This window comes from Monodelphis domestica, chromosome 2, assembly GCF_027887165.1.
Source record: "Monodelphis domestica isolate mMonDom1 chromosome 2, mMonDom1.pri, whole genome shotgun sequence".
NCBI lineage: Eukaryota > Metazoa > Chordata > Mammalia > Didelphimorphia > Didelphidae > Monodelphis > Monodelphis domestica.
The window spans coordinates 528876139-528896296 of NC_077228.1; the positions used below are offsets into that span (position 1 = coordinate 528876139).

The window sequence follows — 20158 nt, forward strand, 5'->3', positions numbered from 1 at the left end:
CCTCCCTCCCTCCCTCCCTCCCTCCCTCCCTCCCTCCCTCCCTCCCTCCCTTCCTTCCTTCCTTCCTTCCTTCCTTCCTTCCTTCCTTCCTTCCTTCCTTCCTTCCATCCTTCCTTCCTTCCTTCCTTCCTTCCTTCCTTCCTTCCTTCCTTCCTTCCTTCCTGGTTCAGTTCAAATACTTCCTCCTAATAAGGTTTTTCCTTGTGTTCCAGGACTTGGTTTCAAATCCCACCCTTGTTTATCATTATCTACCCCCGAGTTTAATTTTCCTCATCTCTAAAATGGGCTGGGTGACCTCTGAGGTCCTTTCCAGGTGTAGCATTATGGTCACATGATCTGGTATCCTCCCAAATTTTTAGAAGCTCCCCCATTTTACTTTATGGATATTTGCTATTTCTTTGCTAAACCCACTGAAAGAATGTAAGTGCCCTGTGGACAAGGACGGTTTCCTTTTTATCTTTGTGTCTCCTGCACTCAGAAGTATCTAGTATAGCATAGACCTTCCGTAAGTACTTTTTGAATGAATGAATGGATTTGGACAAAATAGTAACAAATGTCCTATTCTCATCCCTGTTCCCTTCAGAACTATTTGCCTTCTGTGTATTTTTCCACATTTTGTTGTTGCTGCATCATGTTATTTTTCTCATGGTTGTAGTCTCTGTGGGTATATTGTTTGTATTCTACTTTCCCCCTATCCATCACTATGTATAAGTCTTCCCATATCTTTTTGTACTCTTATCTTATGGCAGAACCTCCATTTGGAGTTACAGATAGCTCACTATGGAATAAGGGAAGCTTCTTTGTGTTTTTATTTATTTCCTCAGCAGACCCCTTCTCTGTTGCTACTACAGAGGGAAGCCTCAGCTCAGCCCTCCTCACCCTTGGCATAGTAGGGGGGACACATTCTGAGCAAAGAAAGTTGATACCTCTGGCATTTTACCATCTTCCATTTTGCCCACTGCTGTTGGAAGGTGTAACTTGGTTGTCCCTTGAAGGCAGAACACTTTATTGATTGTCTCCTTTTGGTGAAGTAAAACATTTTGACATTAAACTGGAAGTCCCAGCCAAATCGATAGGGACATAAAATACAATTTATAAGAAAATTCAGATGGGACATCAGGATTTTGCCATGCCTCCTCCTGTGAGTTACCAGCATCTACTTTGTATGTGCTGTGAATACTGTGTACACACTAGAGATACTTTGTATATGTTGGGATACTTCGTATAGGGTGTAGCTACTTTGTATACATTATAGATGCCTGTTTATATTATAGAGGCTCTCTGTGCTGTAGATTTGTACACTTTGTATGTGCTGCAGATACTTTATATACATTGCAGATACTTGGTACATGCTGTAGATCTGCTAGACACTCAATGTTATAGATATTTTGTATGTATTAGAGAGCCATTGAATACATGCTATAGACTTTGTATATGTTTTAGATACTTTGTATATCTTACAGAGACTCTGAAGAGGTTATGGATACTTTGTATACATCCTAGACTCTGCATGTGTTATAGATAACAAGCATACAGCACAGATACATTGTAATGCTGTAGATACATTGTATGTGTTATAGATACTTTGTGCAATTCTAGACTGCATATATTGTAGATAACATGTGTATGTTGCAGATTCTTTATATGCATTAGAGATACTTTGTATGTATTATAGATTCATTATATTCACTTTGTATCTTTTGTAGGTGCTAGGCCTATGCTGTAGGTGCCTTGTATGTTTCAGATACGTTATCTATGTTGAAGAGACTCTGAATATGTTATAGATACTTTGCATACATTCTAGATTGCATATATTATAGATAACAAGCATACAGTGCACATGCTGTAAATACATCCATTGTATATGTCATAGATACTTTATATGCATTCTAGACTCTGCATAGGTTGTAGATAACATGTATATGTTGCAGATTCTTTATATGCATTAGAGATACTTTGTGTCTATCTTGTATATACTTTTTTATGGAGTTGTTCTATCCCTAATTAGAAATTGAGTGCCTTGAAGGCAAGAGCTGTTTTCACTTTTTCTTTGTATTCTCAGCAATTTGGCACCATGATGGGCATGCAGTAGTTGCTTAATAAGTGCTTGGCGACTGATTATTATACACATTTGTAACGATGATTACCAAATTGTAGGCTGTTCATGCTTGTCACAAGCTTCTCCGTTGCTTTCATTCTTTGAAGATGGCAGCATTCTAGGAATTGAAGCCATATGATGTCACTGGGAGAAGAGGGACAAGTAATTTTATTACTGTAGATGAGCAGGCTCCATCTATCAATGCAGGTTGGCATCTTCTCTGTAAGATTTCCTTTGAGTATTGAGAGGTGAAATAACTGGTCCAGGGTCATCTAGTCAGCAAGTGTTAGAGGCTGGCCACAGCTTTGAGGCTAAGCCATCATGAAAGGTCACTCTGATTTAGGGAGAAGCTTGAGGCCACTAAAAGCGTTGTGTAGTTCCCCAAAGGTATTTATCTAGCTAGCACCAGCCCTCCACGTCATCATCTTAAGTCCTGACTCCTTTTCCCTGTTTAGTGTCTGTTCCAGAAGAAGGTACTGATGGGTGAGCTTTGTGGATAGTTCATTCAACTTTATGTCTTAGTCTGAACCATAGAAGTTTTTCATCCACTTAGTTTCTCCTCTGTGCATAGTCAGGATAAACAGTTTTGAATGATTGTGGATTTCACTGAGAATACAGCACATGACAAATTTAGCAGGAGAAATGTGTACAAAGGATGAGAGTGTACAAAGGATGTCTCTGTGCAGCCAGAGACAGTTTGCATGATCCATTGGTATACAGAAGGAACCTCTAGATGGTATAGTGGATAGGACATCAGATCTGAGGTTGAGAGGATGTGGGTTCAGATCTAACCCCAGACACTTCCTAGCTGTGTGACCCTGGGCAAGTCAATTAACCCCTGTTTGCCTAGCTCTTGCCCTTCTGTCTTAGAGTTGTTACTAAGACAGAAAGTAGGGATTTAAAAAAAGCTATTTGGAAGAAGGCCCCATCATGTTGGATGGGCCCCAGTGATAGAATTACATAAATTCACTGGCAGAGATTACCCACAGTTGGCAGATATGAATGGGTCAGAATTTACATTGTGGGAGGGAATACCATAGCAGCTTCATCGAGTATTGAGGGATCAAGGACCAGACGTTCTAGGTAAACAGGCCTTCACTGCACTTCTCTTTGAAAGTGGCTTTCCTCTCATTGGCCATTCTGGTCCTTACAGGAGACTCTCCTGCTCTTTAACAGTATAGTAGAGAAATCATTCCCCCATTTCCCTGGTTCCGTGACCCTGCATGGTTTACAAGGAGCTTTCTTCCTGATCTTTTTTAAAATTCTTTTAACCCTTGCCTTCCGTCTTAGAATCAGATACTCAATATTTTGTTCTAAGGCAGAAGATTGGTATCGATGAGCAGAAGATGAGAGTGGCAGGTGAGCAAATGGGGGTTTAAATGACATAGCTAGGAAGTGTCTGGAAGCAAATTTGAACCCAGGACCTCCTTTTTCTGGGCCTGATTCTTGATTCACTCACTGAGCCATCAGTCTTTTGAGAGAGGTAATGAGAAGATGAGGAATAAACAAAAAACCATAATCACCACAACACTCCCCCTCCCCCTCCTCCCCAAACCCATCAACTTTGCTTTGGAGTTCATGGAGCTGGGTTCAAATGCTGCCTCTGATTGTTGATACATATGTACCCTTTAAAAAGTACTTCACTGCCCTGGGCCTTGATTTCTTCTCTATAAAATGAAGCTGCATGAGTTGTCCTCAGAGATCCCTTCCAGCTCTAGATCTCAGAAGCATGTGGTAAAAAGGGAAGGGTGATGGATTTGGGAGCCAGGGGGCCTGGGTTCAAGTCTAGGCACACTGCTACTTACTTCTTGTGTAACTTTAGGCAAGTACATAGACTTTCATGGGCCCTCTTTCAAAATGGGGAATTTTTCATTTTGTGGGTGAAGGGGAGGGAAAGGGGAATCAGCCCAGTAATTTTAGTGGGCCAGGGGGCACCCGCTCTGCAAGTTCTCTTGGGGCCAATGAGAAGTAGGTAACTTCCTCAGGGTGACCTCCAGCAACAAGGTTGGCTTTCTCTCCACTCCACCACATAGCCTTCCAGATTGATATATGTAGATGGCCAGCAGTGTGCAAGGAGGGGGTGCTAATGGGGTGCCCTTCAGACTCTGTCTATGTGATGCCACAATCACCAGGGAATTCCTCCAGAGAAATCTAGCTGTCCAGCTTTCTCTCCCTCTTTTTTGTGTCTGGGGACATTTATTGGGCACAAAGAATAGAAAGCTGTGCCTCAGACGATAGCTAAGGACCCGTATGCCAACTCCTGCTTTCCCCCTCCTTTTGGAGCTGTGGTACCCTGGAGACCTGGCCGCCTCTTTCTCTTCTCCCCCTCTGGCCTTGTTGTCATCTAGAGGGCAGTGCGGGACAGTGCCGAGGGCTGGGCTTAAGATTCAGAGCATCCTGGTTCAAGGAAGAGCTCTTCTACTTCCCCTGCCCCGGGGCACCTTGGGCCTTTCTCCAGCTCAGCTTCTTCATCCGTAATATAAGGGGCTCCGATTGGATGGCCTCTGAGGTCCCTGAATGAACCCCGACAAGGTGCCTTCTTTGGGAATAGCTCTGGAATCTTATTCCACTTGTGATGGGCTGGGATGGTGGCAGGGAGGCAGAGTGGATGGAGTGCTCGGGGCATTCGTTTACAATATATTCAATTCTCTTTAATAGGATAAAGGAGCACCTCGTGATCGTTTCTGTCTGTCTCTTTATCCCTGTTGTGTAGCACAGTGTGGCACATAGTAGGTGCTTAACAAATAGTTTTTGTTTGATGCATAGTAGCTTCTACCATCTGGAACAAGACTAACCATGTGAAAATACACTTGGAAAAAAAGCTTCCAAATGCTGGAATAATTGTAAGAAAATCCATGCACTAACCCCCTCACCTTTCTTTCTTTCTCTCTTTCTCTCTTCTTTCCTTCCTTCCTTCCTTCCAACCCTTCTTCCTTCCTTCCTTCCTTCCTTCCTTCCTTCCTTCCTTCCTTCCTTCCTTCCTTCCTTCCTTCCTTTCTTTCTTTCTTTCTTTCTTTCTTCCTTTCTTTCTTTCTTTCTTTCCTTTCTTTCTTTCTTTCTTTCTTTCTTCTTTCTTTCTTTCTTTCTTTCTTTCTTTCTTTCTTTCTTTCTTTCTTTCTTTCTTTCTTTCTTTCTTTCTTTCTTTCTTTCTTTCTTTCTTCCTTCCTTCTGACCTTTACCTTCCATCTTAGAGTCAATACTGTGTATTGGCTCCAAGGCAGAAGAGTGGTAAGGGCTAGAGTCAAGTGACTTGCTCAGGGTCACACAGCTGGGAAGTGTCTGAGGCCAGATTTGAACCCAGGACCTCCCATCTCTAGGCCTGACTCTCAGTCCACTGGGTCACATAGCTGGGAAGTGTCTGAGGCCAGATTTGAACCCAGGACCTCCCATCTCTAGGCCTGACTCTCAATCTACTGAGCCATCTAGCTCCCCCACCCCCATCCCACTTACTTTTAGTGCAACAGGAAAGACTCCCTCCATTCTTTTCTCAGGCCCTCACTATCAATGCTTCCTTTTTGTTGTGGTTCAGTCTTTTCAGTGGAGCCTGACTCTTTGTGACCCCATTTGTGGTTTTCTTGGCAAAGCTATTGGAGTGGTTTGCTATTTCCTTCTCTAACTCATTTTACAGAGGAGGAAACTGAGGCAAAAAGGATCAAGTGACTTGCCTAGGGTCACATAGGTGGGAAGTATCTGAAGCTGGATTTGAACTCAGGTCTTCCTGACTCCAGGCCTAGGACTTGATCTGCTTTGCCACCTAGTTGCTTAACTCATACTTTACACATAGATGTAATGAATGTGGATATGTGCCTTAGATTAGAAGCAGAAAATGGAAGAGCAGCAGGTTGGAAATCAGGGGTGGAGATGGCCAGATTCAGGCACTGGAATAGCTGAGAAACTGGGAGCTTGAGAAGTGATAACTGAGAAGTGACAGCTTGACAGCGAGGGAGGAGTCAGGAGAGAAACAAATGAAAACAAAGATGGAGAAAGGAGCCGCTGAGCACTGGGGGGCCTTTTAGGGGAAGAGCAAACAGGCCGGGTGTCATTCAGTGGCCCCTGAGAGCAGCGCTGTGTTCTAGGCTGGTGCAGGTCCCTGGGGTTCCTAAGGATGCCCCGAGTTGCTAAGGAGAGCTAAAATTATAGCTGTAAACTTGATTTAATCCAGATAATTAGGCAGCACGGTTTAGAAAACAGCTCTGGAAAAACTGGTTAATCAGAAAAGTTCTGTTGCTTTAAAGGGCACAGCTGAAGTGATCTTTTCTGCTTGGCATTGCAGTGTGGGCTTTAAAATGTAATCATCAATAACTAAGTATTATATCTCATAAACTTTTATCAATAATAACTAAAGCAAAAGAACTGCCTGAACTCAGCCCCTTTGCAGGTCAAAAAGAGAGAAGAGGGAGGAGTTACAGCCACTTAAATACAATCACACAAAAAAACACAAGGACTCAGGAAAAGGGAATTTTGGGAAATACTAGGGACTTCTGGGGGATGAAGTCCAAAGGTATAAAAATCTCCATTTATACAGAAGTCCTTCCCCAGCTAGCTCCAGCCTAGCTTTCTAGGGTGGGGTTTTCCTCTCTCTTTTTTTTTTTTTTTGCTTCAGCCTGCTTGCTATTGGCTGAACTTGGTGTTCCATCTTAAGCATCTGGGATTGTGCCCATGGCTGACCCCTCTTTACCCAGAAGGCTCTTCACATCTGTTCTCCTCTGGCTCTCTCTGGCTGTTAAACTTGCTTGATTCTCTCTGATCCTTCTGGATTAAACTAAGAGGGATTTCAGAGTTCAGCTCCCTCATTTTGCAGATTAGGAAACTAAGATTCAGAGAGGCCACAGACTCATAGATTTGCTTTTTGAAACTCTGATTTTCTGTCTTAGAATTAATACTCTGTAGTGATACTCTGAGTTAGAGAGTCTCTGAGATTCCTCCTAGGAAGGATCAGCAAGGTGGCTCAGTGGATGGAGAGCCAGACCTGAATTTGTGTATAAATGGAGATTTTGAACCTTTGACTTCATTCCCCAGAAGTCCTTAGTATTTCCCAGAATTCCCTATAATCTCTCCTGTGGCTCCACATTGGTGAGATCATGTTATTGGTATTTGACTGGCGGTAACTCCTCCCACGTCCTCTCTTTGGATTCAGCAATCAGCAGTGATGGTGGTAAGATGGGGATTTTGAAAATGGCTAACCAGCCATGGGCACATGGCTTTTATTTTGTATCCTCTTTATTCCTTGATTTCTAATGACCTCATAAACTACAATGTTTCTATTATTAGAGATATAATTATAATTTTGACAGATGGGAGGTCCTGCATTCAAATCTAGCCTCAGACACTTCCTGTTTGTCTTTCCCTGGGGGACTCACTCCATCCCCAAATTGCCTAGTCCTGACCACTCTCCTGCCTTGGAACTGATATGGATTCTAAGGCAGAAAGAAAGGCTTTAAAAAGATGATACCTCTGACATCACTGGTCTCTCTGTGGCTCCATTTTTTAAATTGTTCTGAAAAGATGAGGTTGTCTTTGACAAGAACACATATCACAGGCCTGTAGAGCTAGAAGGGACCTCAGAGTCCATCTGGCCCCACCATCTCCTTTTACTTAGGAGTAAACTGAGTCCCCAACAGGGAGACTTGCCCAACTTCACACAGGTAATGTGAGAGGTGGGATTTGAACCCAGGTCCTCTCACTGAAGAGCCTGGCCTCAGTACCATGCTGCCTCCCATGATGATCACAGAATTCTGATTTTTTTTAACTTCTATTAGGAATGAATTTGGTTGGGTTGAGGAAGAGAGGCCAGGCCGGCCGCTTAGGGAATCCTCTCTGATTCCTGGCCTTAACTCTCTCTACAGGAGGCTTCCGGAGCCCGAGCCCGGTGCCCGAGCGGCTGCTTTCAGGGACAGGCAGAGGCTGGGTGTAGTTGTTGGCTGTGTCTCTGCGCCTTAATTGAGGGCTTCGATTTCATTCCTCCAGGCGCGCCGGGGGAGGCGCTTATTTTAGCTGCTCACTTTGAGCTCATCCCGAAGCCAAAATATCTGGGGGTGTTGGAGGCCTGAGGTTCCGTCAGAGCGAGGCTGAGGCTGCCATCTGGGCGCGGGCGGCGGAGCTCATTCCTTCCGTCCTCGCTGCACAGACGGCCGGCCGCTGCTACCTCGCACGTCTCCGCTCTGCTGCCTGTGGCCATTGGGGGCATCTGGGAACGCGGCAAAATTCCTCCCTTCTCCACCAGAACCCAGGAATGGAGGCATCCAGGCTGCGGCCGGTGGGACGGGGAACCCTCCCGGCTGCCGAGGCTTCACGGGGCACTCGTGGAGCTGCCACATTCTCCAGCATCTCTAAGGGTAGCACCAGGGCACTTGGGAGACTCCAGGACCCTCATGGCCGCCCGCATCCCAGCCCAGTGCTTCCTTCCCTTTAGTCTGCTTAGACTTATTTCTCTCCATCCAGTTCAGGGGCCAGAGACGCCGGCCCCTCTGGCATGTTTAGCGTCCTCCTGCCTTCATTGGCACCTGTGGCCTCCCCTGATTTCCTTCAAGGCTCAGCTAAACCCACGTCTGTTATCGCCTTTGATCCTCCCGACAATCCTGGGAAGGAGATGATATTATTATCCCCATTTTACAGAGCAGGAAACTGAGGGAGATAGAGGTTAAGTGACTTGCCCCGAGCCACAGACTTAGTGTTTGGGGCTGGATCTGAACTCCTGTCTTCACCACATTTTACTCTAATGGAATGTAAATTCCTGGAGGGTTTTTAGCTTCTGTCTTTGCTCTGTAGCAGCTAGGTGGTACAGGGGGCAGGAAGACTCATCTTCTTGGGGTCAAATCGAGCCTCAGATACTTACTTACTAGCTCTGAGACCTTGAGCAAGTCACTTAACCTTGCTTGCCTCAGTTTCCTCTTCTGTAAAATGAGCCAGAGAGGGAAATGACAAATCACTGAAGTATTTCTGCCAAGAGAACCCCAGATGGGGCCGGGAAGAGTTGGACAACAACAACAACGACAACCTCTGAATCCCCAACTCAGCTGCACAGTTCTTGACAGCCAGTGGCCGCTCGTTGATTTCTGTTGAATTGACCGCTAACTTTCAGTCTGCCTATCACGTAGTTTACCAGCTTGCCTCAGTGGCACTTGGTGAATCCCAGAAAACCTGATGAACGAGGTGGCTTTAACGAGCTGCCCCAGACCATTCCCTTCCTTGTAGATTCACACCCCACCCTGCTCACCTGGTCCTCTCCTTGCTGTGGAATGTTTCTGGGTTCGTTGGCCCTTGGTGACAGCTCTAGTAAGCTGTGCCGCCTTGGGCAAGATCCTTCTTGGCCCCCCCATTTCCTCATCTGTAAGAGAAGAGATTGGCCAGAACCCCCATGACTGATTTTAGCTCTCAGATCCAGGATCCTCTGGTTCAGGGCTTCTTAATCCACTTGGAGGAGGCTTTGTTTTTCTCTGTTCTATGGATCCTTTTGGGAGTAGCTTGGTGAACCTGAGGTACCCCTGCCCAGAGAAGCATCAAATAAAATACATCGGATGAGGAAGGACACCAATTACAAGTGGGTTTTCTCTGTTCTTCAGTTTAGGCGATTATTGGTGAGTGGTTGTCAAAAATGGCGGACGATCTTAAATGATTACGTATGGCATCATTGCCCAAGATCTGAGGACCCTCAGAGGCCATTTAATCTAACCTGCCCATTTTATAGATGACAAACTGAGACCTAGGCAGGTGAAGTGAACTTTGATCAAGGTTATGTGTGGCAAGCCCTCTAAGATTATTTCTAGACCAGAGCATGCTCTGAGATAGCACCCCCTTAAAATCACAGCTCTCGAGCCACCAGTAATAGTTCTATTATCAGACCAACCCAAGGACATCTAATTCAAAGATATTTCTGGGATCTGTGCTTACCTTTTGGTATTTAACAAGAGAGAAAAAAATAATAGCTAACATTTACATAGAACCTACTATGTGCTAGGTACTGCACTGAGTGCTTTATAATGATCTCCTTTGACTCACAACAAATTTGCAATGGATGTGCTATTATTATCATCTCCATTTTACAGAAGAGGAAACTGAGGCAGACAAAGGTTAAGTAACTTGTTTAAGGTCACAAGCTAGTAAATGTTTGAGGCTAGATTTGAACTTGGGTTTCCTGACTCCATGTCCAGCACTTTATCCACTGCCCCATTGATACCCCTCTTGTTTAAGTACCCTATCCAATTTCCAGGAAAAGGCAAATGATTTATTCAAGGCCTTAGGTATATGAATTATTATTCTGTCAGGTCTTGTTCAAAAAAGGGCCAAGAAGAGAAAGGAGAGGATTAAAACATGCCTTTTCTGTATAACCTTAGATGGGGATCCAATGCCAAAATGCCTCTAATCCTGTAAAATTGGTTCTTTCTATGTTCTACTAGCCTTTAATAAATCTTTTTTAAGTTTTAACATGGACCTACGCATTCATATATTGTACCATTATTTAGTTTTACTTTTATTATACACATATCTAGGAATGATGTATATAAAAATCTCAATAGTTCTAAATTTGTCCCTATCTTCGTAGTCACCAGCATTTCATCAATTTTGGGGTATGCTCTCTCTGAGCTTAAAAACATATTAAAAAAATCTTCTTGGTTGAATTGTCTCTATTATGCCCATTAGACCTACTTTCTTTAATGCTCCCATTCAGTTCTATGATGTCTTTTCTATTTTAGTTGCACATGTCATATCCTAATGTTGGAATATTAAAATCTCTGACTGTTATTGACTTTTTAGCTATTTCATTTTGTGAAACTCAGCTTTTCTTTTTATGAATTTTACTACAAAATTTTCAGGTACACATATATATATATATATTAAATGGACATATTCTCATTTGGGTAGAACCTTTTAGTATAATAAAACATCCTTATTTATCTCTCTTAAAATCTTCTAGTTTGAATTCAATTTTCTTTGAGAGTCTTTTCTGGTTCTATGATTCTGTGATTGTCAGTGTTTCCCCTACTTTTCATGATTTAGGGCTAGCTTAGTAGAATTGAGACATTGCTTGAGTTTAAATGCTTTGGTTTAAATCTCTTGAGAGCATCCTAGGTTGTGTTCTGCCTGTAAGTAACATTTCATTGGATTCTAGTTTTTAATCTATTATGTAAATTTTTTATTTTATGAGAGAGTTCAGTCTATTTACATTTAGTCTTATAACAATTATATATTATTTTTCTAGTGTCATTCTTTTTAACAGTTAATTGAATTATCAAAAGGGTCATAAATGTTTTTCTTTTCCATTGTGTAAAATCCCTTTGCCTTATACTTGTGCCCATGTAGGGTTTTATTTTTTAACTTAGGCATTTCTTTTCATCAAAGATGGTACCTTCATTGCCCTTCCCTATCTTATTTTCTCCTTTCTTCTTTTATTTATCTGAAACATTTAATGATTTTGCCCATACAATCTGTTGAGGAATGTTACATCTTTTTAGCAGCTGATTTTTCTTGGTCTGAGAAGTATAAATTGTTTAAATTATTTATTTATCTTTTTGGTTTCGAGACTCGGTCATTGTTCAGATTTCTATGAAGCATAGGTGTTTCTGTTCAAAAGTGTAAATGCTTCTTCTGTGTGAATCTCTTAGTTTCATACAGCTTTCTGAATTTTCCTGTGGAGACAATTTTGGATTCATTTAGAGATAGATGGTGGTGCAATAGATAGAATAGTGGGCCTGGAATCAAAAGAAGACCTGAGTTCAAATCTTATCTCACACATTTATGACCTTTGTGTCCCTGGGCAATTCACAACCTCAGTTTTCCTCAGTTGTGAAATGGTCATAATAATACAACTGATGTCTCAGGGTCATTGTGAAATGAGTAAAAAGCACTTAGCACAGTGCCTGAAACACAGAAGGTGTTATATAAATACTTATTCTCTTATTCATCCTTTCATGACACTTGCTTACCAACTTTGTATCAGTTATTATCATATTTCTTTGATTGTTTCTTATCCTTCTTGAGGAGTCCACTATAATCTCTTTTTAAAAATCCTCACTTTCTTTCTTAATATCAGTTCCTAGGCAGAAGAGTGTCAAGGAATATACAGTTGGGGTTAAGTGACTTGCTCAGGGTCACACAGTTAGTGTCTGAGGCCAGATTTGAATTTGGGACCTCCTGACTCCAAGTCTGGTGCTCTAGCCACTGGACAACCCAGCTGCCCACACAACTTAATGACTATTTCCTGGTATGCTATTTCTTTCACATTTGCAGCATTTCCTTCTTGTCATTACAGTACTGAAGTTTAGCTATGATGTGTCTAGGCATGCTGAATATTGGATTCTTCTTTGGAGAAGTCCAGTGAATTTTATTTGTATAGTTTTGTGTGTTTTTAAGATTCCAGACACTTTCCTTAAACAATTTCCTGACATAGAGGACTTAGATTCTTTGGTTTTTCTACATTTTTAGTATGTCAGTACTTGTTCCTGCCACGGCTGGATTTTAACTTTGAAGTTTATCACTTGAACATGCCGTTTTGGGGTAATACTTTCAGTTCTTCCAGTACTTTTGGAGCTTGTTTTTCCAATTGCCCAGAGCTGTCTCCTATTCTATTTTCCACTCTAGTAAATGTGCTTTTGGCTATTTTGTTGATGTCTTGAGTTCCTCTAATACATTTTTCGTATGGGTCATTGAAATTATTTTCTCTCATTCCTTTTTAGAAACATCTTAAAATTCTTGTTTTAGTTCCTCCTGTGAATTTTTAAACTTTCCAGGGCATTTATTTTGTTTATTCTTGTGATTTTTAAAAAACTTCATTCATTCATTCTTGTTTAATTTCTTTAAATGTGTTTTTATCCACTTAAGGACCTCTCAAAATATCTTGGGCATCATCCTTTTCCATTTACATCTGTTATTTGTATGTTTTAGTTGCTCTATAGTATTTTTAAAATTGTATTGGCACTGCATGTAACAAATTGTTTTGCTTAATTTTTATTTTCTTGTGTGTGTGGGTTTAAAATTATTTTTATTATGAATTTAATGAACATAAGAAAATAAAATATTTTCATTGATAGCTGGGTTTCTTTTGAGCTTATATATACATAAAAAAAGGCGTATCAGAAATCACAGTGCGGTTTTATGCTTTAATACCTTTTGAGGCTACAGACATTTAAAGGGATCCTTCAAAAGTTAAATTATTGGGGGCATGTAGGTGACTCAGTAGATTGAGAGCCAGACCCAGAAAGGGGAAGTCCTGGGTTTAAATGTGGCCTTAGACAATTCTTAGTCGTGTGACTCTGAGCAAGTCATTTTGCTGTGTGTGGAGGGAAGCCTCCCTCAGGGGATGGGGTCTCGGAGGTGGGATGGTGTCAGCAGAATGATGGATGGGACACAACTTTCACATTCAACCCATAGCAGAGGTTTCACAGGATAAACTACTATGCCTTGGCTGAGGCCTGACTTTATTTTATACCCTCATGATCACACATCTACTTGGCACCCAGTTTCATTCTCAATATACATGTTTCTATAGAACCTAACAACAGACAGGAAGCCTAGGGAGACAGTCAACAAAACATTGTTGCTATGTGCAGGGTCAGAGGGTAGAATCAACGTGACCCAGATATAGGTTGGGGAATTCAGAGAACAGATTTGCCAGAAGTTTTTATGCCTAGAAAAGAGGGTCCTATCTAAGTGGGTATATAAGAATCCTTAGGTTTAATTTTATAAGTGGGATCTCCTGATAATATCCTGGGGGGACAGAGTGGGACATCTGTATTAACCCTGAAAGCATGTTTCTCTCATCTATTTTTCCTGGGGCTAAGTAAGAATAATAATCATAGCAATTCCAATAATAAGGGGATGGGATGTTAATAAGGAAAGTCACTTGGGGGGGTTTCAGTGGATGTTTCCATCATTCCTGGGGGCTGCTTTGTAGTCCCCAGTTTCCACGTGTGACTGTGTCAAACAGCATGGTCTTTGATGGCTCCCGGCATCATTTAACACCAATTGCCTAGCCCATACTGCCCTTCTGCCTCACAATGAATACTTAATATGGATTCTAAGACAGAAAGTAAGGGTTAAAAAAAGAAATAAATATGCATACAGGGTGTCCCAAAATTATAGTGCAGTTTTATGTTTTGATAACTTTAGAAATATAAAGGTTAATGACATATAAGGGGATTTTTTGAAAGTTTAAGTATTGGGGGCATGTAGGTGACTCAGTGGATTGTGATCCAATGGAAGGTCCTGAGTTCAAATCTAGTTTGAGAAACTTTCTAGCTGTAGGACCCTGGGTAAGTCACTTAATTCTCATTACCTAGTCCTTCTGCCTTGGAACTAATACACAGTATTGATTCTAAGACAGAAGGTAAAGGTTTAAAAAAATAAAGTTTAATTATTTAAGTTTATAATTCATAATTATTTAATGTAATTGTAATTTTAAAATTTTAATTATTTTTACATTTTAATTTAATTTTAAATAATGTAAATTTGTAATAATATAAATTAATCATACATGTCTAGTTTTATGAAATTTGAATATTAAAATTTCAATTTGAGTGAGACAGGACATCTTGTTGCTATGTATTATGTGCATGCCATAGTTTCTAGGTAACACATTCTCAGACCTGTGGAACTGTGGGCTAGGTCCTTTTGTTTGTCCACTTGGGATATATGATCTATTTCCATTAGACTTTGTCTTCTGGGGCCATGTCAGAACTGTCATGTATATCCCAATAGCTCATTCCTGGGATGTTCTTAAGTTTAGGATTACAAATATAGACCTTTCGGTCATTGGGCAGCCTCAGGTGAACATTTTAATTAGGATTAAAACATCAGGGAGAGAAATGTATAGCACAAGATGGAGGTCATGTTGTAAACGCATCAGTATAAAATATATCAATAATAAACCTTTCAAATTTTGTGTTTTGTAATTTGTAGCATTTATAGTTCTCAAGTTATTAGAATTTAGATTTGCACTGAGACTTTTGGGATACTATGTATGTAAAAATAGATAATATTATCATATAATTATATTTTAGGTTGAATAAAGTAGTAACAAAATTGTTCTTTTTTCCCCTTTCCTGCACATCTTTTCTCTCTGCATATAAAAGTGTTTTATTGATGTTCCTTTTTTCTCCCCTGTCTGTTACTACTGACCTCCCATCCCTTAGGATCCCTCCCTCATATGCATAGTCCAGTAAAACAAATCATCACATTGTCCTTATTTGGGATTGTGTGTCATTCTGCATCTAGAGGCTGCCCCCTCCTTGCTGAGAGGAGAGAGGCATGTTTCATCCTTGAGAAGTCACGAAGGCGGGAGGTCTTTCAAAAAGGTGTTTGTTTCTCTTGATGCTGGTCCTGTGGTCATTAAGTGCATTTTCTCCTGGTTCTGCTCTTTTGACTTGACATCAGTTCAAATGAATCTTTAGATATTTTTCTGAATCAGTTGCATCTCTTATTTCTTCTGACCTAATAAAACTCTGCTAATTCATCCGGCACAGAGATAGGCACCGATTTTGTTCCGATTCTTTGTGACAACACAAGGTGCTTCCCCAAATCTTGTGCATGTACCTCCTTTCCCTCTGTCCTTGACTTCCTTGGGGTCCATGCCCTAGAGCAGCATCCTTGGGCCAAAGGCTCAGTCTAATTTGATGACTTTGGGAAGGTACCTAGTTTTCTACCATGAGCAATTTAGAGTTATGAGCCCCAAGTTACTAACTTTTCCATATTCCTTGACCCGGCGATGCCATGACTAGTCCAGTACTTCAAAGAGATGAAAGAAAGAGGGAAAGGACCTGTGTGTACAGAATTATTCATACAAGCTCTTTCTATAGTAGCAAAAAGCTGGAAATCAATCCCCTGTTGGGGAATGGCTAAATGAGTCACAGCATGGAACTCTACATGGGATATTATCATGCCCTAAGAAATAGTAAAATGTACAGTTTCAGAAGAAACTGGGGGGATCTGTATGAACTGATGCAGAGTGAAGAGAGAACTAGAACAATGTATACCATGAAACTTTATTCAGGAAAACTACTCGGAAAGACTCTAGAACTCTGGTCAATGAAATGACAAGCCACGATTCTAGAGAACCAGGGATATTGCCACTTCCTGCCAGAGAGGGAATGGATAGAATTATGGCTCTTCCTTCCTGTCTGCCACTCTGATGGGTGTGAGGAGGACACCTAGAGTTGCTTTAGTGGACATTTTTGTTGGTCAAGTGCAGGAAATAGTTCTTCTTCCTTTTTTTTTAACCCTTTTAACCTGCTGTATTGGATTTGATCCTGTATATTGGTTCCAAGGCACAAGAGCAGTGGTAAGGAATAGGCAGCTGGGATTAAGTGACTTGTCCAGAGTCAAACAAGTAGGCCACATTCGAACCCAGAACCTCCCATCTTCAAGCCTGATTCTCTATCCACTGAGGCATCTCACTGCCCTGAAATGGTTTGAAATGGCTTTTCTTTATTTGATAATTGCCTATTCCTAGTCTTTGCTCATTTATCCACTAAAAAATGGCTCTCATTCTTACACATTGATATTAATTCTTTAAATAGCTTGGCTACTTGACTTTTATGAAAGAAGTCTGCTAAAATATCTTCCCAATTGTTTCCCATCTGATTCTGGCTGCATTTATTTTCTTGTGCAGAATCTTTCATTTTCTATAGATCAAAATTATCTCCTTTACCTACCCCTCCCTTAAATATTTTTTTAACCCTTACCTTCTGTCTTGGAATCAATTGATTCCAAAGCAGAAGAGTGGTAAGGTCTAGGCAATGGGGGTTAAGTGACTTGCCCAGGGTCACCTAGCTAGGAAGTGTCTGAGGTCAGATTTGAACCCAGGACCTCCTGTCTCTAGGCCTGGCTCTCAATCCACTAAGCTACCCAGCTGCCCCCCAACCCTCTTTTAAAATGAGAATTCTTCCCCTAGTCATGTTCTGAAAGGTTTCTTCTTCCTTTGTCTTCTCATTTTTTAGGATCCGACTTAGGAAAGGCAGTGTTGCCTAGTGAATCCAGAGAGAGCTTTAGAGCCAGAAAGACTTCAATTCAAATCTCTCCTCTGATCCTTACTTACCAGATGACTGACTGGCCAAGTCACTTATCCTCTCAGTTCCTGAGGCAGCTCTTTGAGGCTCAGTTCTTAGCATTTGTTAAGCTCAACGCTAGAAACTACTAAGCACCGGGGATTGCAAGAAAGGTTAATTCCAAGCCACTAGGAACGCTCTGCGCTAAGGAGGAGAGAGTCCTTGGTCATTTTCAGTAAAGCAGCTTTGCACACAGTGAGAGAGTGCCGAGTGGCTTTGTCCTTCGTAAAGACCTCTCAGAGGCCCCAGAATTCCAGGATCACCCTGGAGAGGATACTTGGTTGGGGGAAACACGAGAGCTGGCTTCCGGCCTCTGAAGGACCGACTAGAAGGATGAGCTTTGTTCTGGATGTCCTTAGAGGGCAGAACCAGAAGGAATGGGAAGGGCGGGGGAAGTTGCTAAGAGGCAGATTTAGGCTTGGTGCCAGAAAAATCTTCCTAGCAATTAGAGCTATCCCAAAATAGAAAGAGCCGCCCTGGGAGGAAGTGGCTCCCATTGGATGGAGACTGCTTTTTGGCAGCAGCTTTCTCATTGGGCATCTAATCAAGGGAATTCTCCTGGAAATGTAGGGTTGAGGCCAATGTCCTCCGAGGGCTGTTCCAAGTCTGTTATTTGGTAACTCCTTTCTTTGTGTTCCCTTCCCTCCCCCCCCCCCCCCCCCCCGCCATGGCACAGATGGGCAGTTCAGGGGCACATTTACAGCATTTCAAATAAAGTTAAAAGCCACAAATTTGATTAGTCACTTGGTTGCTGTCTAAGGTGTTTTTCCGGGAAAGCTTTGTAGGCATCCCTGATGTGTGATATGAACACGAAATAATAATGCCCCAAACAGGTGATCCCCTTCAGGGGGGACTCTTTCCTTTCCTTTCCTTGCCTCCCCTCCCCTCCCCTCCACTCCCCTCCCCTCCCCTCCCCTCCCCTTCTCCTTCTCCTTCTCCTTCTCCTCCTCCTTCTCCTTCTCCTCCTCCTTCTCCTTCTCCTCCTCCTCCTCCTTCTCCTCCTCCTCCTCCTCCTTCTCCTCCTCCTCCTCCTCCTCCTTCTCCTTCTCCTCCTCCTCCTCCTCCTCCCCCTCCCTCTCCTCTCCTCTTTTCTCTTCTCTTCTTTTCTTTCTCTTCTCTTCTTCCCTTTCCTTAAAAAAATATTTAATTAATTAATTTAGAATATTTCCCCATGATTACAAGAGTCATGTTCTTTCCCTCCTCTTCTCCCTCCCCTTTCCTGTAGCCAACACACAATTCTACTGGGTTTTACACGTGTCATTGATCAAGACCTATTTCCCTATTCTTGATATTTGCACTAGGGTGATCGTTTAGAGTCTCCATCCCCAGTCACATCCCCATCGACCCATGTGATCAAGCAGTTGTTTTTCTTCTTCATTTCCACTCCCACAGTTCTTCCTCTGGGTGTGGATAGTTTTCTTCTCATAAGTAGAGAGACTCTTAGCATTGGACAAAGAACACAAGTTTTATCATTTCTCCTGGTTAATTATGCCCATTAGGCTTCAGGCTTCCCAAAGCCCTCCAGAAACATTCAGATTTTCAGAAAAAAAGAAACTCTTTGAGCAGGAAACTCTTCTCTTGCTGTATGTATATATAATGACTGAAGAGAAGTCGACAGAAGCCATTCTCTCCTATAATGGGGTAAAACTGGGAGATGAGAGCAGGGAGAGTAGATGGGTTCAAGCTTCCTTTTGATCAATGAATAACACACTAAAGTGATTTTTGTGATGATCCTTTTATTTTAAGATGGTTTGATTTTCTAGAGCACAAAAGCCAGCCCCTCCTTTTCCTCATCTAGCTCAAAATCCTAGAAGTCACAATATGGAAGAAAAATCAAAGTGATCAATTCAAAGGCTTCACCAGTTAGGGGATATGGGAGGAACCTTAGCCCTTAGCAACCCCAGGGAAGAGCCCTCACCTTTTACTTTACAGATGAGGAAACAGGCTCAGAGAATAAGCATTTCTTTAGCATCTACTATACCCCAGTCACTGTACTGACACTTTACAAATATTATTTCATTCGATCCTGACAATGACCTTGGAAGGTAGGGGCTTTTATTAACCCTGATTTACAGTTGAGGAAACTGAGTCAGACAGAGACCAGATTTGAATTTGGATCCCCCTAACTTCAGACCCAGTGATCCATCCATCTACTGAGCTATCACTTTCTTGGAGTTAGTGGCAGAGCCAAGATCTGACCTTCTGACTCCCCATCCTGTATTCTTTATGAATTGTTCATTTTATTTGATTTTCAAGCCCTTATCTTCTGTCTTAGAATCAATATTGTATATTGGTTCCAAGGCAGAAGAGGGGTATGGGCTAGGAAATGGGATTAAGTGACTTGTACAAGGTCATACAGCCAGGAAGGGTCTGAGGGCAGATTTGAACCCAGAACCTCTTGCTCTGGGCCTGACTCCCAGGCCACTGAGCCACCCAGCTGCCCCCTACATGGGTCATTTTAAAAAGACACTAAGGCAATACATGTGTAATTAGTAAAGTCACTTGTCAGCTCCGGGAGGGGCGGGGAAAGAGGGGAGGAAGACAACATGAATCATGGGACCTTGGGAAATGTATTGTTATTGGAATAAAGTAAAGATAAAATTTAAAAATAAAATAAAAAGACACTAAGTGGGGTGTAAATGACCCACCCAGCTGGACTTGAGTTACTCCTCATCTTTCTTCAGTTCTGTTGAATTTAACTTGCATTTACAGTTTCTACTGTATGGCAGACACTGTGTTAGGTGTTAAGGGGACAGAGACCAAAAAAATAGATTTGCCTGTAAGGAGCTTACATTCCACTGAATCATCCAAGTATTTCTTACGCTCCTAATATGTGCCATGTATTGGTGATACACAGGCATCATGTAGGTACTTGCAGACAGAAGTTAAGTGATTTGTTCAGTGTCAAACAAATAATGAGTGTCTAAGGCTGGATTCGAACTCAGGTCTTCCTGACTCCAGGTCCAGCATTCTGTCCTCTGTCTCACCACAGCTGCCATCATCAACAAAAATAAGACAGTTC

General features: G+C 41.9%; 1 protein-coding gene across 1 annotated transcript in view; it reads left to right on the top strand.

Annotated features, from left to right (window-relative positions):
* Positions 1-20158, top strand: part of C2H3orf70 (chromosome 2 C3orf70 homolog) — a 56692-nt gene that overhangs the window by 9797 nt on the left and 26737 nt on the right. The gene's annotated exons all lie outside the window — the stretch shown is intronic.